This window comes from Pinus tabuliformis, chromosome 7 (assembly GCF_031772625.1).
Source record: "Pinus tabuliformis cultivar Carrire ecotype Pingquan chromosome 7, CPIR1, whole genome shotgun sequence".
NCBI classification, from domain to species: Eukaryota; Viridiplantae; Streptophyta; class Pinopsida; order Pinales; family Pinaceae; genus Pinus; species Pinus tabuliformis.
Genome location: NC_142293.1, coordinates 1,312,628,114 through 1,312,651,759, shown reverse-complemented (window position 1 = coordinate 1,312,651,759; position 23,646 = coordinate 1,312,628,114). Strand labels below are relative to the sequence as shown.

Here is a 23,646-nt window from a genome sequence, read left to right as displayed (position 1 = left end):
GGTCATAATAGAATCAGAGCCGACATAGCAATAAATGTAAGGGAACAATAATAACAATAGTGGGCTTCTATGGGGCACAATAATAAAAATATGGGGACTACATGGGCACAACAATATAATAAGGGGGTTGTACTAATAACAATAAGGGGTTACACTAGTAGTATAGGGACTTAACATCCATTCCACTGTCATTAAGAGTAAATCAATGTTGTCCATTGTGACTTTTTGTTTGTCTTCTTTCCCAAAACCCCCAAATATATCATCACTACCATAAGAAGAGTAATTCAAACCAAGTCCCTTAAGCTCTACCTTGTCCTCTATCTCAGTTCCACCATACTCACAAGTCCAGTTTGAAGCCTGTAATATAGGATGTGTTTTCATAGAATTTCATGTTAAAGGTCTTAGATTTGGCTGTGGGATCAATGAATTTGAGGTCCCCACCACACCAACACTTTTTGGTAAAGTTCCACTATAAGAGTTATCCACTAATTCACATTCCTGATCTCGTTACCATAAAGATGATTCTTCCTGAAGATTTTTCGTAGATTTGGACATATAGTCCTTATCGTTATCAATTATGGATTTTCTTTCTTCACCTGTGCTCCACTCCCCTCCCCCCCCCCCACCACAATTTTAAATAAGAATTAGTTTCTCTCGCATGCTTCCCTCATATTGCAAAGTTATACCCATACTTGAAATCCTCATCTTGATCTTGGTTATTATGCTTCTCTGCTTCTTCTAAGCTAAGAAATCAGGAAACCATTACATCCCTACCACCATGAATAGATAAACCATTTCTCCTACATCATATTTCAAGCTCCACAAGAGGAATACTAAACACTTCTTGAGTTGTTTCTCCCTCTCCAATCGCTAGAGCAACATCTTGATTTGGAACAGATCCGTCTGTTATATACATAATATTAGTTTCAGAACTATTAAGGTCCTTCAATGGTTGGGCATATCCACATATTGAATGAAAAGGAGGGACACCTGAATTTCAATATCAAATAAAGGTAGCTCTCAGTCCACTCACATAGGCATCTGAAAAGAGAAACCAATCTGACAAAACCTAGAGAGATTTCATCACTCTCTCCCTCAAAGATTTTGTAGTAATCCGACTAGTGATTTTTCAGTATAAGTCATTAATGCTTTCCATAATATCAGACAATACTTCCTCAAACTTTTTCCTATATGTAGAAGAATTTTTCGCAAAAGCACTACTATTGTGAAGAATATCATAAACTAACACGAGCCTTGCAACTTTATCTGGAATAGTCGTCTCCTTTAGAGTCAAAGACTCTGTAAGTACCTCAAATACCTTGCCAATTATGTCAACACTATCTAGAGAAAACCCCACTGCTTCTTTAATCTAGTTTTTCTCCAAGGTTAAAGCACAAAGAATGTCCTTAAATTGATCTATTTATCCCTCTATTAAGGCATGTTCCTGATCAACTCTCTTGGTCCTTCTAGCAGAATAAGTTGCAGTTGAGGCTTTCTCACGCTCATGCACGTGTTCAAATTTAATCACATGAGTGCGGGAACTTAGACATATTCTGAATTGATAAACAAGATTTTTGTGGAAATATGTCTATAAGAGTTATTGCTTACAGTGAAAGCTGCATATTTTTTTCACAATTGTGAAACAAATCATGTTACAAAGTTTTGAGGGAGGGATTGCCTTAAAAAGTTACATTTTAGCCTACCTTTAGGATGTGTTAGTTCCTATAGAATCATAAAGCACCTAAATATTGATTGTATGCAGGCCAAGAAAAATAAATGTATGCCAAACTGGAGCAATCAAAGCTACAGGTATTGTTGACACCTAATCACGGGGATCAGGTGAGCAGTTGTAAATAGTGTAAATAATAAATAATGGAAAAGGAAGAGTCATTTGGAGATGAAACCCAAGAGTCACTCCCTCATCTATAATATAAATGAATTAACATAATTCATTTGAGGAGTTACCTCCTGGCTTGACATGGTATGAGAGCTAGCTCTATTTTTGGCTTCTTTGCCTTTGTAGCTCTCTTTTGCCTATTCAGCCTATGTTCTGCTTATTTTGTAGTACTGACACCGCTTCCAAACTCCTATTATCCTAGCCTCTCACATTATTCTTTTCTTTCTACATCGAATAGTTTGGTGTGTGTACACTGCTCTAGGCACTATAATGAAGTGAACGCTGGATTTTGTGTTGATGTCTGCTGATTGTTGATGCACTAGAATGGCCCAACTGTGATATGATGCATAGAGTGTGGATGAACCCTACTGTGAAACTTTGCATGGGCTTCATTTATTTCCCAGGAGACAGTCGTATGCAACAAAGTCATCGTCCACACAAAGGAGGTACCACTGCAGAACACATGCATAACGTTGAAAGGATGCTTTGCATGGTATGTACATTTTGTGTTGGAATGCATATTAAGGCTGGGTTGAATGGTTTGTGGTATACCTTACAATTGTAAAATTTGTGTCCGGCTTAACACCATACCACATCGCATATCATCATCCCACCAAACCACTGTTTCTCTCTGTCTCATGCATTTTTTAATATATCTAACGTTGTATTACACCGCCTCCTCTTCTCTCCAGTTTTACAGTTTATAACTATGGTATAATATTACACATACCAATCCACCATACATTTCTAATACATTGTGCCTCCCCACGGATCCCATTTAGTTGTATTCATTTAACGCTATGTATGCACAATTTTGTGCCACTATTGGTAAATTTGCTCCCAGTTTTATTACATTAGACGTTGTATTAGATTAGATGTTTTCATATCATACCACTCCCAGTTTCGATATAGCCAAATCATGGCCTAGCGGAAGCGTGGTGCCATCGTGGTGCTATGGGCCCAACATAGCTTTCATGGCTCTGACATGGTATCACTCCACCACTCTGTGTTAACTCCACACCACTCCATACCACTGCACTTTCGTGGCTTAAAGGTTAACCACCATATGATATTATGTTGAATGCATCTCATTCCATATACTCCCTACTAGATAAAACCCTCCCACATATAATCCCTACTCCATAAACTCCCTCCCCCATAAACCACCTTCCCCACATAATACCTATGTTTTCATATCTTAGAACAATTTTTTTTTTACCATTAGGAGTAAAATTGTTCAACAAAATTATTTTTTTCCACAATACATAGATTTTACAATGCATTCATTGATACCTATTGTGGGAGTGGCTCTCACTGGGAAGGAGAACTATCCAAAATGGTCATGGAAAATCAGACACACTCTCATTTTTAATGAGCTGTGGAAGGGAGTGTGTGTTGGAGAAGGAGACAGAGAACTAGAAAAGCCTACCTCAGATAAGGAATTTTCCATTTGGGAAAATAAGAACAGCAAGGCTTATGCCTTTATTGTAGCATCAATAAATGAAGAGGTGAGTCGCCATATTTTGCGATTTTCAAATGCTTTTGAAGCCTTACAAAAACTGAAGGAACTTTATGACTCACACTCTGCACTTGAAGTTGTTCAACTCATGATTAAATTGTTCAGCCTTTAATTACAAAATGATGATCCTCTTTATCTTGCATTAGAAGTAAAAGCTATTATGCATCATATCAAAGTCACTATTGTTGAACTAAACATTCCTCTGATAGCTTTTGTCAAGGCACTTTATCCCGCTTACTCAAATTATCTTAAGTCATTGCAAGTAAATGGAAACCTCAAAGAAATTACCTTTGACTCCCTTGTGAATAAATTTGCGGAGAGAGAAAAAGCTTTTGGGAAGAAGACAGCTCCTCGGTCTTCTGAAGAGGCTGTGTGTCTTGTACATAGAGAGAAGAATATTTCTCAATATTCTTCCTGAGGAAGAGGTGGTTGAAGAGGAAGAGGAAGAAGAAATTTTAGAGGTAGGGGGGCAAACACTCTCAAGGAGAAAAGTCAGATTTACATTGCATACGTTGCAATAGAGATGGATCACATAATGTATCCACATGAAATTTTCCTTGGGAAAGAATTGAACAGGAAAGAAATCAAACCAAAGGTAAAACAAATGACAAAGAGAAAGGTAAACCACCTAAATCCACTCACTATGTTTTGGCACATTGTAATATTGGAATAAATGAAGACTTGTTTAATGCTTCACTTGCTTCTTGGAAAAATGATTGGTTGCTTGATTCAGGAGAAACTTGCCAGATGACTTTTACACGATATTTTTTTGAAGAATTTACTGACAATGTTGATGGAGTAGTATACTTTGCAGACAAATCAAAACTCAAGCCATTAGGACTTGGCAGAATCAGGCTCAAATTTCCTAGTCTTCCATACTTTCTTATGCATGATGTTTTATATCTCCCATAACTGAGGAGAAACTTGTTGTCGTTGGTCCACATCCACGAGCATGGAAACTCCATTCATATGTTCGATGGCAAGGTTGAGGTGAGAAAAGAATCATATCACTCACTTGTCATGACGGGGATAGAAGAAGAAAGGCTTCTCAAGCTGCAAGGTACCTCTTCTCATGAACAAAATTTCTCATACAGTTCTCATTATGATGAAGGTACATTTCCATCAAGTCTATTATGGCATGCTTGATTTTTACACTTGAACTATGATAGCTGTTGCTTTCTGAAGAAAAATGGTGTTACTGGTTTTCCTATAATTCCTAGGAAACTTAAGCAATGTGATGCTCGCATTCTAGGAAAGCATAGCAAACCGTCTTTTCATGATTCACATTCTAGAGCACATAGAAAACTTGAACTCATTCATTCAGATTTATGTTGTATAATTCCTATTCCTTCTGGAAATGGAAATAAATATATGATTACATTTATTGATGACTACACCAGAATGTGTTGGGTTTATTTATTTAAGAACAAATCAGATGATTTTCAAACATTCAAGAACTTTCATACATGGATTGAAAATGATGCGCAATATCATATTGGCTCTATTGACACTGATAATGGAAAAGAATAAACTTCAAATGAATTTTAAAACCATCTTCGCTAACATGGGATCGAACATCAAGCAACTGTGCCTTATAGTCCCCAACAGAATGGAGTAGCTAAAAGAATGAATAGGACAATCTTAAATATCATGTGCTCCATGATTTTTTTCAAGAATGTAAAATAATTTTTTGGGTTGATGTAGTTCTATGTGTTATATATGTAAAGAATAGATTTCCATCTAATGCTATTAGAAACATGACTCCTTATGAAATGTGGTATGGGCACATTCCTTCAGTAAAGCATCTCAAGGTCTTTGGTTCCACCTGTTAGGCCTTGATACCAAAGGTACATAGAAACAAACTTGGTACAAGGAGTTGTAAGTGTATCTTCTTGGGGTATTCAAACACCTCCATAGCATAGCGTCTCTACGATGAAGTTAATAAAAAATTTGTTGTATCTAGAGATGTAATCATTCTTGAATATTCCAAAGTTGACAATGTTGTTGAGTGATAACTTGATTGCTTGGATAGATTTGCAAATGCAAAATCATTTCAAGAATTTGATAATTAGATTCCACATCTTGAAGGGGGGATTCCTATACTGGATCAATCTATGGAATCTTCTTCTGAAGCACTCTCTCCCCCACATGAAACTTCAACCACTGATGATACTTTGAGTGATGTGATTTATAGAATTGGGAGACTCAATCTTGATTCAGTCCCAACTAAATCAACTGAGTAGCTTGGACCATCTCAAAAAGGTCCCCCAAAGTGGCTAACAAAGACACTTGAAAGTGTTCATCTTGATGAGGTTGGAAAGACAGGAACAAGAAATTCAACAAGGCAAAATGGAGGTGATGTAAATGATTCCGATTCACTTTTTGATATGGATGTTTCTTATGATTGTGAATTGAATTTGTCTACAGATTTTGAACCAAATTCCTTCAAAGAAGTTGCTTCTCATCGTGAATGGAAAGAAGCGATGCAAAAGGAGTATGATGCGTTGATAAATAGATGCACTTGGAAGATGGTTGATCCTCCATTCGGAACCAAACCAATTGGCTGCAAGTGGGTCTACAAGAACAAGTATAAAGCTGATGGCTCACTTGACAAGCACAAAGCCAAGATTGTGGAAAAAAATTTTGCGTAGAAGGAAGCTGTCGATTATGAGGAGACTTTTTCCCTCATAGCAAAATGGGATACCATCCGGAAACTCTTTTCCCTAGCAATTCAGAACAGTTGGAAAGTCCATCAAATGGATGTAAAAACGTATTTCTTAAATGGATATCTAAAAGAGAATGTTTTTATGTCCCATCTTAAAGGATTTTCTATGAAAGGACATGAACATAATGTATGAAAACTTGTGAAATCCTTGTATGGCCTCAAGAAAGCATCGCGAGCCTAGTATGAAAAATTAACTTAGCATCTTCTGAAACTCAATTTCAAACATTATGATCTTGATGATGCAACTTTGTTTGTCAAGAAAGTTGGAAAAACAGTTGTATATCTTGTGGTATATGTAGATGATCTTTTGATGACAGGGAACAATGAGAGGTACATTGCATCCATAAAGAAGGAATTGAGGAAACATTTTCAAATGGCTGATTTGGGCTATGTTCATTACTCTCTTGGTATTGAAGTAACAAAACATATGAAGTTTATATTCGTTTCTCAAAAGAAGTACATTGGAGATTTGTTGAATAGGTTTGGCATGGCTGAATGCAATCATCTAACTACTCCAATGGAACAAAACCTAAAACTCACATTCATTGAAGGAAAAGAATTTGAAGATGCAACAAAACATAGACAGCTTGTAGGAAGTCTCAACAACTTGAGTACTACCAAACCAGACATTTCATTTGTTGTTGGAATCCTCTCTAGGTTTATGCAAAATCCTTGTGAGGGACATTGGTCTGTTGCAAAAAGAGTTCTAAAGTACTTGAAGGGAACTCAAGAACTTGGACTCAAGTATACACAAGTGGGCGACTTAAGCTTGATTGGATACTATGATTCAGACATCGATGGAGACAAAGGAAATGGGGTATCCACTTCTGGTTATTCTATGAGTCTTGGATCAGGAGTTGTCTCCTGGAGATCACGCAAACAATTAGTTCCAACAGATTCCACAATAGAGGCAGAATATGTGGCAGCAGCTAAGGCAACAAAAAAAATAGTGTGGCTCAGGAAAATCTTGGAAGATTTGTAGGCAAAACAAGTACATTCGACTCAACTCATGATTGACAACACCTATGCAATAAACTTGGCCAAGAACCCAATGTTCCATGATCGAATGAAGCACATCAATACAAAATACCATATGATTCGACATCATGTTGAGGCCAAGACAATCCATCTACGCTATTGTTCCACTAGTGAGCAGATTGCAGATATATTCACCAAAGAACTTGGAAGAGAAAAACTTGAAAGATTCAAAATGATGCTTGGACTCACAAACATCCCTGCAAATTAAGGGGGGGGGGGGAATGTTGACACCTAATCATGGGGATTGGGTGAAGAATTGTAAATAGTGTAAATAATAAATAATGGAAAAGGGAGAGTCATCGGGAGATGAAACCCAAGAGTCACTCCCTCATGTATATAAATATGAGAAATCTAATTGAATAAACATATTTCATTTGAGGAGATACCTCCTAGTATGACAGGTACAATGTTGAGATTTGGATTTGAAAAGCCTCTAGAATATATAAGTTTTCAAGTAATTTCTAGAAAGGACAAACCATAGTCATTTAGCTGTATACCCAATATATTTTTGATTGTTTTCATAAAATTAGAAAACGTGGAGAATCTGAATCTTAGTGAAAGTTAAAGGCCCTTGATCTTCATACATGATTTCTTTTCATCATTATTATCCTCAACATGTTATATTATTTAGAGTGAGATTTCATGAATTGGTAGGCATGTTTTCCCACATTTTTGTTTTTATATCCCACACAGTTGGAATCCTGCTACATGTAGCCTCCTCTACTTCCCTAGGATACATGTGTTAAAGATGGTACAAAACACTAATGATATGTTCGTTTACCATAAGTTCTTCGCATTTTTTGGATGGATTATGTGGAAGTTTTACGCATGCCAATTATGTGGCAGGAAACAATGTTCCATTATTCTTTTTTATCATCTCCTATTTTTGAGTTAGCATGCTTCTATTGTACTAGTTCATTACACCTATGTCATGTAAAGATTGAGTTGAGTGGGTTTTACATTTGATTTCCACTATAGTCAACAACTGAAAATATATGTTTTCTATGTAGGTTGGATGATGGGATGACACACATTGATTTCCACTAGTGCTCTCTTTTTCATATACTATCACAAGTGCACAAATACAAACTCACTTTTCTTTCTTCCTGGATAAGAAAATAATGACATCTTTGTATTTGTAGTGGCAAGGATAACTATGTATTGGAACTAGACCTTGAGCCCTTCAATTCATCCTTTCCTTACCCAACATGACCATCTCCTATTGGTAATTGAGTTCATTTTTTTAACCGGCATTTGTATTCAATACTATTTCATGATAAAGAAAGCACACAACCATCGTTGGATTTCCTTCGAGCACACAAATACCAAAAACATGTAATTTTTATTTCCTTAGTTAATATATTGCATCATTCTGTTTCATAGTAAATTCATTATTATTTTATGAGCAATAAATCTTTATCAAATAGAAGAGAAGGATGACCAGGTTGTTTTAGAGATATATAACATGAATTGATTAAAAATTCACAACGCTATTTCAATTATCATCTTTCTATTTCACTTCATTAGAGAAAACTATATATTCAAATACAAAATCGACTCAAATCAAAATAAAATAGAGAATCCTAATTATCAATATGTTTCTCTCTCCATACCTTTTGAATTTCACTGATAATCACCTAGATATATATATTTCTTTTAGCACCAAATTGACATCATGGTAAAAATACAAATATCTTGTTAAATATGACCTAAAGATGATTCAAATAATATTACCTTTAGTCTTAGCACATGGTAGAGTAATTTCTTAGGTGTGAAGTTTTATTAGAGGCATTGTTTGTTTGTTTGTTTTGGTTAGACAAGGGCTTTCTCTTGCTTTTATGTTACTTTCAATTTATCATACGTAGCATGTTGAGAAATGGGAAAGAAGAATGTATGACATTTATCTTGTAAAAATGAATGTTGAATGAAAGGATATAGAGTTTAACCAAGCTAGAATTTGCTTAGGTAAAGGCAAAGGGACATCTTAGAAAACTACCTAAGAATACACCATATACAGATTTTGAAGATAAGTAATATATGTTTTTTTTTCTTTCGTATATATGTCTTTTTTCTATCCAAAATATCATAGCAAAACAAATATTGCTATTGTATAAATTATTAGAGGACCTCATTGAGGTCAATTTTTTTGATGTCCTACTTGATTGATACCTTCTCATGACAGGAAGTCTTTAAATACGAATAAATATGTTTCCGAAACAAATTAGACTCACATTTTATAGATATAAAATGTAAAAACAAATTTCAATGCCTTCATTTGATTGTTACTTCATTCTGGTGTGGGAAAGTTACATGAATTGTTATTGGAAAAAGGATGGGGAGACAATGCATATCACATTTTGGATATGATTCATTTTCTATTGGAGATCCTTCAGACACTTGAGCCATCGACTTTGGAAATGATTCTAGTAGGTATTCCTATGGTTTTTAATGTTGTGATTCTTTCACCTCATGGTTATTTTGGGTAAGCAAATGTTTTAGGAATGCCTGATAAGACATCGATGGAGGTAAACATTTTTTTATAATTGCAATGTCCATTCCATGATATCTTTTTTTTATTGTTTGATTGTATTTTGAATGTTTATTTTGATTTTTTCTTTGTATTTTAACTATGAAATTGAAAATACTTGTTATCATGTCCATTTAAACAACAAACAAAGATTGAAGATGAAATTACTATTACACGATATTGATTGAAACCCTTTTAATTGTTTTATGTTGAAATATTTTCATGACGATAAGGAAAATTTACTTTCATGTTGTTATTTGAGGACATGTTGTTTATATAGTTGACCAAGTTCATGCATTAGAGAATAAAATGTTGTTGTGAATAAAACGAGAATCATTAGATATCACACCTCAGATTATTTGTTTTCACAAGTTATTTACAACTTCAGCTTTTTCACATGTAACTTAGTTGGCATGATTGTGCCTAAGATTTCCCTGAAGGTTGAATACTAAATTACTAAGGTTTTCTTTTACATGGTGGTGTTTAGTTGTTTATATAGGTCATCTGGCCACATAGTGGCCACTATCACTCAACTGAAGAAAACTTGTTCGAGTTTCTTGCTTTTATGGGGAAGAATGGCTTTAACATTGTTGATGTTGAGGTATATGTCATATAAATCCTTAATAATCTACTTTAGCTTATATTCTAGTTTTCATCATCTTTCATGTCTTACACTCTGCATTGTATCTTCTTTTTTTTCAGAAAACAAACTCAGTATTGATGGTAAGAAATAGGATTTGAATAAAGAGGAGAACATAAACACTAGAGTGACAAATAAAAAAAGGGAGAGAAGAGAACTGGTCTAGTGACACCCTTAAAGCCAATATCCCACATAAGATAGACACATAGAGACTGATTTTCAAGTCTTCAGAGTTGGTGAATTCACCTGTAATGGCTTGGAAACACAATGATAATGTTTTGTAGTGATGAAACAACATTTCATGTGTAAATTTTCATCCAATAAATGTTAAGTTGGAAACTCATATTGTAATACTTGACATTTCATGTAATATAATTTATGTGGTTGGAATGATTTATAGTTGCACTTGATATTGTTTAGTATTTTAATTAACATATGTAACTTTGCATTTTCATATTAGATGAACCAATGCACATTGTATGCCATTTTTTTAATTTAGTCACAAAATAATACTAATTAATTTAGTATGATTAATAATGAACACATAAAATCAATCTAAAAACACTAAATTAGTAATTTATATTGATTCACAATGAGTACAAATAAAATGAATATACATAATGATTATTAATGAAAATAAATGAAATGAATATAAACTACTAAATTAGTCATTTATATAATTAATATGAAACTACCAAAAAAATATAAATGACTACTGCAAATGATTAATTTGTGATTACAAATGAAAACTAAAATTTTCATATATACGACTATTAGTAGCTAATTTACAGTATCTTATAACACGACAAAAATTTAGTCATATTTCTTTGGTCATTAATTAGTTTCAAACGAAAACTAAAATGTACATATATATGGCTATTAGTAGCTAATTTACAATCTCTTATAACACGGCCAAGCTTTTGGTCATATGTATTTTGTCATTAATTGGTTTTTTCAGATGATCATATAGTAATATATTTTGTTGTATATTTGGCCATTAATTGTGGAAATTAATGACTAAATGAATGACTAAATTAATGATCAAATTTATGACTAAATATACTACTAGACAATAAAATTGAGACAACCAATTCATGACTAAGCTAAAAACAACTAAAAGTTGGTCGTGTTATAAGATATTGTAAATTAGCTACTACTAGTCACTGACTGAAAAATGGTTGTTTATATGCGAATTTTAGTCATTGTTTTAGTAACTAATTAGCCATTTTGTAATAGTGATAGCAACATTCCAGGAACATAAACCTCATAGTTTTCTTCACGATTGCTGAGGGATTCTCCCCTATCGTGTGAAAGAACTACTATGAAGTGAAAATAGGTTCCATGAGGTGACAGAATGCATTATCTACTTACCTTGGAACCCTTCCAGTTTCTAGCATCAGGACTGCCATGGAAAGGAAGTTGGCTATTTGTGTTGCATGCATTGAAATATCCATGAGGATGATATCGCCCATCACAAGAATAGAATTATGCCAGCAAAGAAGTCTAGATAAGGGTCCCAAACATAATCACTATAAATGTCAAAATAAGAAAATGTTGGGGACAAGTAGAAAACTACAAAGTAAATTTCTTTAGAAATAGGAATTAAAACACTGATTTGAATCCACGTGAATCTTTCAAACTTGTTAGTAGCTACCATAGTGACACTGCCTCAAACAGAATCTCTAATTAAACAAGCTATCCCATTTGAACCTCAAATTCCACTACAAAACTTCATCTCCTATCTACAAATAGAAAACTAATGAAACCCATGGATGATGAGAAATACTGGGGACTCGCATGGGTCTCATTAACATAGATAATATCTAATGGACCTAATGCATCAAATATCATTCCCATTGATTACCAAAAGGCCCCATTTCCATTTCAACACCCCCCTAAGATTCAAGTGCCCCTCCTCCTCTCCCAATGGGTTTATTAGTTGTAAATCCCTATAACAACACTTGAAGGAAATGGCTAATTGCATGCTCCAAATGAAGATAGTAAGTCCTTATTTTTGGAGACTATAAATGATTACAACTACATAAGTAATTTCACTCTCACTTGCGATTTTAAAAATACAGCACTAAGCAAAGCATGGAGAATCATTAGAAAGGATGTAATCCAATTCCATATGTTTAGTGCTGAAACCGAGGCACACAAAACAAAAAATTAGCTAAGTTTTGTGGAAGCCTGTCAACATTGGCCTAAATACACTGGTATCAACTTTGATCACCTAACTTCACAAAAAGCTCAAGAATTTGTGTATGGAAACTCAAATTTTTGTCTTTAATCCTAGTAGCAACCATAATACCTTAGTGGACACCTATAATGTAGGTTTATGGCAGTTGACAAAAATTATGAGAATAGAGAGCTTCTTTTGGTGGTTTTGCAAGAGAATGCACAATATGCTAGATGACTGAGTCCCCTTTGCTTATTTTTTTTATTTTCTACTAGACTGAAAACTCTAGCTTATTTATATTTCATAAGTTTGTAATTGGGAACATTGTAAATGTAAATTTTATTATTTTAAATGAAATCCAATATAGTATCACCTTTTGGGAGCTAGGACTTACTTTACCTGTTGCACAACAATCCATATATGTTTGTCACATAACACATTATATGCGACAAATAAGGTTATTTTTATATTTAGAATTTGTTTATTTATTTCTAATTTCATAGCCCTATTTTTTGTATCCAAAACCTTTTGAGCCCACTACTATTTTACCTTTCCCTTTCTTTTTCTCACTTCTCTTTTCTGGTAACATAGGAGATGTTCATGAGCACTAACATAACATTATATTTAGTAGGAACTTGAGAAATCAACAGTATAAATGTGTTTCAAAATGGCACAGAATGCTTATGTCAAATGTACAAAACAACACATTATCATTACCATTGAAGTAACTGCCATCAAGTATACTATGTGTTTGAAGAAACAACATCATCTCTTAAACTTATGATCAGCTAAACTATAGTTTTTCTTAAATCAACAACTATGTCTAATATAAAAGGCGTAAGAACAAACTCTTGAAAGAAACTATGCTTAACTGGGATATTCATTTAATTATATACGGAATTGTTGGGCTAATGGGATATTCCTCTAATTGTATTAGTGATAGTTGGGAAATGTATTCATAGAATTGCAATATAGAATTGAAGTCCTTTCTATTATTCATGTCCTTATTTAGTGAGTGATTTTAGTTTGTTAGCTCTGATGGTTACAAGTCTATAGCAGTCCCTCCAATGAATTCCTAAAGTGTTCTAGGGTGAACAGGTCTAGGTATTCAAGTGGGTAAAGAGGTTCTATGGAACAAAGGGGTTGTTCATGGTGGATTGGTGATGGGTGATTCCCCTAATAATTTAAGTGAGACGATAATTCGAGGTTGCAACTGTTGGACTTTCAGGGTCATCCTTAGGCTTTGTTCGGGTCAGAACCAAAATTAGCAACAGTAAATTCAGTTGACTCAGTGTATTCTGTTATACCTATGTACTCTTCACATAGATAAGGCTCACCTGGATGGAGATTGAGTTCCACCCATAGAAGCAAAGAAGAAGGTAGCAGAAGCAGGTATAGTAGCATAAAAACCAATAATTTTGGTAGCAATAGAGAAAGTAACACAATTGGCAGAGACAGTTGTCCCCCCTTGTTAAGGCGAGGTTTCTCGGGCTAGTGTTACTGTATGGAATTCAATGCAAACAAAAAAGAAATCAGTGGAAGTGAGACGATGGTTTGCATTCAACATACATAGGATAACAAAAAGAGTAAAGCCTCAACCAGAGCTCCTACTAAAAGAGATTTTCACCTCCAACAAGAGCAAAGCTTCCTTCTCGATGCAGGGAAGTAGCTCTCACGAGGGAGGTAGCTCTTGTAGGTGATCCCCATTGTTGTGACCTGTGCCATGCTGGATTGATCGAGGGGCTGATGTATGATCTTCGTTTCAACATTGTAGGATCTAGGCATGTTTCTTGTTTATACTATCAATTTACCTTCCTCCGCTTGAGTTCGGCTTGCTAAAACATAGTATGAGTTTGAAACAATGATAAAAAAGTAAAGTTGAGTACAAATAGGGCTAATTTCAAGGAAGTATATTATATATTACTCACAGTCAAGCTTGAAAATCAAGTTAGGAAGTTATAAAACAAAGTGAAAGTGGATCAAATAGAACTGAATGAATAAATTAACAAAAACCAACATAGGAGGTACTTGTCTTTCAAGCTTCCTATAATATTTGGGTTACACGTGTAATGCATGAAAAATATGAGTATATGTATAGATATTGAATATCTATTTTTTATGAGTATTTTTTAAATGAATTAAATGTTTAATATGAAATAGCATGCAAATTAAATAATAGAACACTTGGCACTGTGCATGCATTCTTGATGTATATGAGCTAATAGTGAGGATATTTTCCAGCCCCTCAACTTGATCAAGTCATATGAGATGATAGAAAGAATGACCAAGATTTAGGTCCCAAAAATTGGAATTTTTCTTTCATATAATGTTCTACCGTCAAATTGATTGCTGCAATAAAACAATTTGATGAAACATTTTTTGAGATGGTATGAGCACTATTAGTTTGAGAGATTTTATCTGAGCTTGGATTCAGTTGATTTTCCTTATATTTTGACCCTGTAGTAAGCCTACTTCACGTGGTGTTTTGCTATTTTTTAGTGCATGGGGAAGGTTGTTGATTTCCACTTTTGGGTTTGCATAATATTACCCAAATGCAAGAATGTAAAAGCACTTTTGATGCTAATGTCACCTTCCGAAGAGTTGTTCTCCAACAGACATGGACAATAAATATGGATTCACATAATCATTTATACATTTTTGAATTAGAATGTTCTCACAGGATTAAAGAATCATTTTTTTTATAACTTCAGTTGGACATTCTAGCAAAATTTAAAATATTTTAAAATAGGAAAAAAAATAAATTTCTCGGGCAGGGATCCGTATCAATCCATGTGTAATCAGATGTAGTGTCCACAAAGTGTTTAACAAAGCTCTAGAGAGAGAGATGATAAAATATTAGTGTTTAAAATAGTCATAGGATGTAGAGATTCAAAGTTAAATGAGATATACTATAGTGGACAATAGAAGGATATTTAAGGAAAGCAATTTCTTGAAACATGCGATGTGATCATGACTGGTATGCACCCCTTTCTGAATATGGAGACTCAAGCTCCTTTCTAAATTTACGTCTTACAATATAACTTAAATCCTAATTAAAAAAATATGCAAACAAAATTAGTAAATTATAGTTGCTCTATTAGTGGAGGAGACTCAAGAACTGGACGAGTCAAGACTCCTATGGGAAACAATGCAACGTATCGAAGGTTACTTGAAGTAATTCAATTAGCCTGCGAAGTACATGTTCTCAACTTATAAATGATTATTCTTTGTGCTTTATTATTACAAATTTTGTTTTCTAGTATGAATTACCATGAATGCATATTTTGACCCTGCTAAGCTATTGCTAAATAATTCTACATTAAAGATAAGATAATACTGACAACATATGGCTAATATAAGTGCAATTAGAAAGATTCACCAAATATGGACTTCTTTAACAAAAATACAACACTTCTACCATTGTAATTCATTGACACCAGGATAAATAAATAACCTTCTTATTGTGCATTAGCTCTAGCCTCTAGCTTCCCTTCTCAGAAGCGTCCACGACTCGCCACTTGAACTCTAACAGACAAAAAGGAAACAAATATTGCATCGAATTTTGCAGTGTTCCGTAATTACTCAGGATGCAATTTTCAGCTTTAATTTTTACGATAAATGTGAACACCTTTAATTTTTATGATAAATGTGCACACGATTCCTTCCATTTCCACGATGAATGTTATAATGGAGAATATTTCACATTGAGTTTCCACAGAAAGTTGCAGATGCAGTCATGGGAAAAACAAAGAATAGAAACACTTTAATTACATACTTCGAATAATTTGCTAATTATTAGACTGTTTAGAGTCTTTTATTTAAATAAGACCCGAGATTATAATGATTTATGGAGGTAGACGCTATACACCTCATATTTTGCTATTTTTTCTACATTTAGAGTTTTTCTTTTGAAAACTCGTGGAATATTGTATAACTTGATTACGTTGGCAAAGGCTAAACGTTTTACATTTATATTCCACATATTTTGCTAATTGGATGTAAGAAGACAGTGTACATAATCGTGTTATTCAATTGGCTCTTCGTTACTCAAGACTTGGAGCGATATGTGTCTCGTGAGAATTCTTATGAATGAAAGAGAGAAAAACACAATGTATGGCTAATTACTTGAACATCAGTGGATTCCAAGCCCCATCTAGTCAAAATTTGCCTCTTCAAAATCAATTGAAATATTTTCTCTATTTGGAAAGAGCAGAAATGTTCAATCTGAGACAAATCAATGCATACCTGCAAGGGTTGTAAAGGGAGATAGTGATTCAACCATTTTTGTATATCCTTGTAGCAGAAGAGGGAAAATTTATAGTGATAGGAAGGTTGGATGATGGATGTTGGAGGTGGTGCCCATGTTGTGCTAAGCATCAATAGGAAACAATGTTGGATGCTAGATGTTGTAGGTGGTGTCCATTCTATGTTGAGCATCAACGAGAAACAAGTTTATGAATTATTATGGAAGCCTAGACACATTTTAGGTGGCACACAACATCAACCAACAACAAGATTATGAATTATTATGGATTCCTAGACACATTGGCTTGTAAGCGGTGGATGGTAAAGTTGTAGATAAGAGGAAAATGGTGGATGTTAAATTTGTCAACAAGAGAAAAATGGAGAACAGAGAACATGATGGTAGAGGAGCAGTGGAGAGAAGATGATTTGCAATGGCAGGTGGTAATAAGCATGTTGTATTAGGCTTGGATCTTGCAATGAAGATGTGTGCTGCTAAATAACTACGTAGGCAGAGACCTAAAAAAAACTTTAGATAAAACATACAAAGAATTGAAAAAAAAAACTTCGCATAACTACTACTTTGGATAAAATAAACTTCACAAGACAACTATGTTGGATAAAACAATAGAGACCAGAACACACAGGCAATAAAACTTTGCATAAAAAGTTTATGCTGAAAATAAAACTTGCATAAAAAGTTTAAGCCTGAAATAATAAGTTAAGAGAACAATAAAAATTTGGAAAAAATATTTAAGCTGGAAATAGGACCTCAAATATTGTTGCCCAATCAAATCATTTTCCATCTATTATTTAAAGAAATATAATTATTTTATCAAGTTAATGCATTCGATAATATATAGTTTTGAGGGGTCAACGCTAGAGTTAATAGATGGTCAATTGTTTATCGATCGCAATAGTCAATGCTTTGTTGTAGTCAGGGACTAATAAGCGACATGTTTCTTGTTAAATTTATCATTCAATTTTAAACTAATTAATAAATTTATGATTATGCATACAAATTATTAATGCAAGGTAATATTTCTTCTTTGTTTCCATGGTTTTAAAAATAAATTAATATGATTCTATGTATGAAAGAGGGAAGAAGATATCATAATTTGTTAGTGCATGAGGATGCAATAATAAGCCTCTAAAGGAGTGTAAAAATAAAATTGTAGAGGAAATCAACTGTAATATAGGGATTAAGTAATTTTTTCCTTTCTCGTTTATTATTATTTTTATTTAGGTTAACAAGATAGAGATATTCATGGAGGAATAAAGTTGTATTTGAAAAAAATGGTAATATTAGTCACAATATTTCCTCTATATAATGTGTATTACGTTCAATATTGTGTTGTGATTGATGTTAGAGTTAGCCAGAAATCAAGAATGTCAAAGTTATGAGGATATTGTTGAAAATATTGTTGTCGTTGATATCAAATATACAGGGATACTATACATGTCCAAGATATAGATTATAAGATGAATATTGTTTGAAATATTATTTGGATAACTATTTTTTTCTTGATGCCCAATTTGGATTCCTTATTGTTGAATGGATTTTTACTTCAAATACCTAGCTCAAATGGGAGCATAATACACACGATTGAATATATCATTCAATGATATTTCCAATGGTATATGGGACTCCTTATAAATGCATGGGAATGAGGAGTTATTAAATATTCTATTAGGTTGGTCCAATTACAAAGTATAGGTTGACCCATCTAGTTTTACAAGTCAACCTCTTAACTAAACATAGAATAAATACAAATAAAGCATAAATAAGTGAGCTCTAATTCCATTCATGCAGAGAGAGATATGAGGTGCGTAAAAAAAGTGGGGGGATACCCTTCTAATCTTAAAGTTGGAACAAAAATGTGATTTATAGAGTGAATGAGCCATCTTGGAATTTTCACTACAACATATCTTTTGGGATGTCTCTAATCATGAAACATAGAGCAAATAAAGCAGATATGCTTGTGCATTTGTGCTAGAAATATCATACTTTTATTCAGTGTAGTTTCAAAGATATAATATGAGGAATTTAGGGATTTTGGATGCTCTTGAAATCTAGTTCAAACAAGTTAGCTTAGAGTTTTTACTCTAAATTTTATTTTGGGATGATTCATATCATGGGAATTATAGGATATAGATGGGAGGTATGCATACACCTATGCTAGAAATGTCACTCTTTTTTTGTTGTATATTTTGGAGATATGATTTGATGAACTTAGGGTTCCTAAATTCTATTGAAATATGATTCGAATAGGCCATGATGACATTTTAATTATAACTTTTTTATAAATATTTTTTAGACTGTGAAATATTGGGGAGATAGAGGAGACAATTTTAGGTACCTATGGTATAAATTTTACGCCTTTAATTGATATGTTTTAGGAGATATGCTCAAAGGAAGTTAGGGTTCCTAAATTTTCCTGAATTATGCTTCAAACATGTAAAGGTTGGAATTTTCATTATAACTTTTTTTTGAGATATTTCAGTCTGTGAAAAGTGGAGTAGACATAAGAGGTATGTCTAGGTACCTATGGTAGAAATTTTTAACTTTAATTTTATATAATTTCAAATATATACCTTGTGGAAGTTAAGGTTACATAATAGTCCTGAAATCAAAGTCAAACAAGTTAGGAAAATTTTCTATACCTTATTTTCTAGAACTTTTCAAAATGTGAAAATTTCATAGCTCTAAGTAGACATATAATAGTGACTTAGGTAAAAATTTCATAATCATATTTTCCAAATTGGATACATGGGATGCAATATAATTTTGTTCTTAGGAAGAGGAAAAAACAATTTTTTTTGGGAGAAATGGATGTCATGAGGGTAGAAGCATCAAGAAAACATGGTGAAGGTAGAAGAAACAAGTAGACCTAGTAAAGGAAAAAGAAGCTAATAAGATTGTTGAAGGAAGAAGTAATAAGAAGATTGAGTGAGGTAGGTTCATTCCAAAAAAATATATCGGAACAGAGGGGATTGATGTCTCCTATATATAGGTTGGTGCATGCAAATATTGCAGTAGATGAGATTGGTGTCTCCCCTAAGTCGGTTCCTCTAGATATTACAATTGATAGGGTTGACATATTTTGTAGTTTGGTTGCTAAAAATATTGGAGTAGAGGGGGTTAGAGTCTCTTATATGTTAGTTCATCCAAATCATGCAACGTGGGGGATTGGTGTCTCTTATAGGTTGGTGCTAATGAATTTGGTAGCAGGGAGGATTGGTGTCTCCTATAGCTTTGTCCCTATACATGTTGGAATTGGGGCTATTAGTGTCTCCTATAGGTTGGTTCCTTTAAAGTTTGTAGCAATAAATTGGTGTTTACAAAGTTCGTGTCAGTAGGTTGGTGCTTATGATGATCTACTATAAATAAGTTTTCATTTATAACATGTGTTTGATATGTGAGATTTTTTGTTCATCATTAATGTTTAAATAAGTAAGATTTTTTCTTATGCTACTTGGCCCCCACCCCCACCCTCTTAGTATAAGTGTGAATCCAACAATTCATATAAGAGGAGTTCCTCTGGAAGAAATATAACCACTAGAAGGAAGCCCTTAGTTGGACCATGACCATTCATGAAGGAAACTCAGCTTTGAAGAAAGAATATTTCAAATTTTTTTGTTGATTATTCCAACATTGAATTAGATGTAAAGAAGCATAGCTTGTAAGAAAACCTAAAAATGGATATGGAAAATACAAAGGTAAATTATAGCACAAATGTTTTAATTTTGGTAGAATATGATATTTTGCTGCTAAATTTCCATATAGAAAATGTGAATTCATTGATGATTAAGAAAAGCATGAAAATAGAAGCAAGTCTTATAGACATAAAAAAGGAACGTTTTCCAAGTAGAAATCCTTTTATTCTAGTGTTGATGGCGCTTCATCCACCAACATTAAGAGGATCTCCCCGATATGAGGTCCCAATTAGACCTCACATTGTTTGGTGTAGAAGTACCATCCGGTAGGTTGGCCTAGTTGCCACATGCTTAGATATTTTCTTGACTCTGACCTTCAGCACATGAGAGTGTTGCAATGGTACCTTCGAAAAGCAAGGTGAGTGTGCAATGTAACTCTGTCTAGGTTCTCTTATTGCAAAAGGGGGAAAAGTGAGCCTCTACATGAGAGGTAATAGTACCACCCAGGAATAGAATCACAAGAACTAGGAAGGTTTGTCTAACATCCAATGGAATAGTCCACAGTGGATGTGCAAGTCGTTAAAACCAATGAATAGGGAAAGGTTTGTCTACCATCCAGCAGAATAGTCCACAATAGATGTGATGGTCATTTTAACCAATGTGTGGGAAAGGTTTGTCTAGTGTCTTGCAGAGTAATCCACAAGGATGAGACAACAATCACAACCATAAAACACATTTGCAACATGGTAAGCACTAAAATAGCCGAAATAGTTCAATTATCTTAGTACATGTGAACCAAACATGATATATAAATTCTCACATAATAGTCTTACAAACATCCATAAGTCATGCATGGAAACATGTTGCCCTGTTATCACTCAAGTTGTTCCCTTTGACTCCTAAGGGAATACGGCCGAGGTAACCACAAACCAATCTTTGGACTGCAGGTCCTAGCCTACTAGCAGTCAGAGAGGGCTCTCTCTTTTAGGATTTAGCTTTGTTTAAGGGATGATTTTAGGCTAGATATGATGCACATAGGTTTTGTTTAAGTTGTGGTGGGAAGGATGATGCTTTCAAGCAGAGAGGCATGCATAGTGTGATAAGTTCAAACCATTGGGCATGGAGTCATGGAGTAAGACTGCTGGTGCGTTTTCTTGGTCACAAGAGGAATATGGAGCAAGATAGCTACACATAAAACAACATTCAAGCTAAATGGAGATGGATTGAAGGCTAAGGAATGAGAGGCAACTAAGAATCTCTCATTCAGCTTAACAGAGGGAAGGTGAATGAGCTCTATCTAGGAGCAGTAAAGAATCCCTAGATAACTGTCAAACATGAGTGAATTAGGGAAAATATGAGCCAAAGGGAATTCATATTCATTACCAATTCTGATGAAAACATAAAGAAACAACAGAAATTGAGCATAGAGTGCAGCTAAGAAAATTCTAAGCTAATCTTTCTTTCTGCTATTTAGATGGTGATACATGCATAACATGAGCGTACATCAATGAAAACAGAGGTAAGAGGCACTTATTGAGTCATGTTGCAGCACAAGAATTCCATGATTCACTCTTCAAACATTAAACAAACAGCAAACAGTCTTTCCTCCAAGCTTTTCAATAGTCTTTGATTAAGTAAAACATCAAGTATATAGAGCGAGTCTCTAGTGGAGCGATACAACCAACCAACCCTCTGAACAGTGAATTAGGGTGGTTTATATAGAGAAAAATATCCAAAAATATCTATTACAGTAGACCTTAAACAGGTCTGAGGGAAACGAGTTTTTTAACCTAATCTTATCCTGAAATTTAATGCAAGGAAATATCTTTGAGTTGCGCTGGAGGCAGCTGTATCAAAATGAGTTAATATGGTGTCCTCGGTGGCTCGGTGCAGTGAGGCGGTTCCGCTGCTTTTAGGTAGCTTTAATGTGCACTAATCTCGATCCGATGAGCTTTAAATGGCTTCACCGCTTTCTTTGACTTTGCTTGGGGGCCTTTAATGTTCACCTACTTTGGTATTGCCGATCTGATACTCTTTGCCTCTTCACTGATACTCTTTGATTTAATCAGGGCTTCATCTTTCCTCTGATACTCTTTCGCAGTCGAAACGGGCCACTTTCTCTCCCTTGACGTGTTTGAAACTGTCGAATCGCCCCTTGTCTGCCCTTTCAAGGAAAAAATGGTTGCTGCAAATGATTTTCGTGGCCTTTGGAATGATATCGGCACTGGCCGATTTGAATATGAATATGACTGAAGAAATCCTGTTAAACTGCGCATTTTCGGGCCTGCTGGTAGTTGAGCCATGAGAGGGCTTCCATTTTGGTCGATTTTTCTTAGCGATGCGCGATTAGCGCTAATCGTGCATCGAAAACTGCCTCGATTTTTCGTTCGGGCATCCTTTGCTGCAAATTTCGCGCTTTGCACCCTTTTTGGTGATGACGTGGCAGTAAGGTGGCAGCGACGTGGCACAAGACACGGTGGCGGGAGGCCGACGCAGGCTGATGAAGTCATGAAGACGTGGCGCTGACCTGGTGCTGTCATCAGGGGAGGAGAGACAGAAGGCGGTTTGAGGTTTCATCGGACCGCCTTCTGTACGAGAGCGGTATCTGTCAGAGGGGCTCTGATGCAATCGCATGGAGACACGCGTCTTTGGTACGGTGGAGAAACCGCTAGCCTATCAGAGGCTAACCGTCGATCGTCGGGGCGGCTCCGAAATCGCCGAGAGCCGTCGGACCTGGGAGGGTGGATCGGAGGGCTGACGAAGCGCGGAGCTGGCGGCAAGTTTATGCGTGGGGCCCGCTGGAATATTCGAATATTTATACAATGCCATGGGGGTTTTAGACTTTGGGTTTGTGGGTTATATGGGTTTTATGTGGGTGCCGATGGTTATTAATTTAACCGAATATCAAATTAATCCCAAAAATGCATGCGCGGGGATGCTGCTATAAGGTTTATGTGTGAGAGAGGGGAGGGGGGTATGGTTATTAATTTAACCAGATGCTAAATCAATCCCATGTTCGAATGCGGTAAGGCTAATGCCAAGCCCCAAATGAACTTAGCATTTCCCAAACTGATGTTATAGAGCTATAGTGCCAGGGAATGGGAATATGTACATAGGGGAGTTATTTAGTGTTTTTAGTAAGGGGAAGGGAAAATAGATAGGGAATTACATAATAGAGTTAGTAGTTAATATGAAATGTGATGAGAAAGCGCTAAGTTTAGA

At 34.8% G+C, this 23,646-nt stretch overlaps 1 pseudogene; it reads right to left on the bottom strand.

The window, feature by feature from the left end:
* Positions 1-592: 592 nt before the first annotated feature.
* Positions 593-23,253, bottom strand: LOC149252359 (protein RRC1 pseudogene; annotated as a pseudogene).
* Between the last annotated feature and the right edge of the window lie 393 nt (positions 23,254-23,646).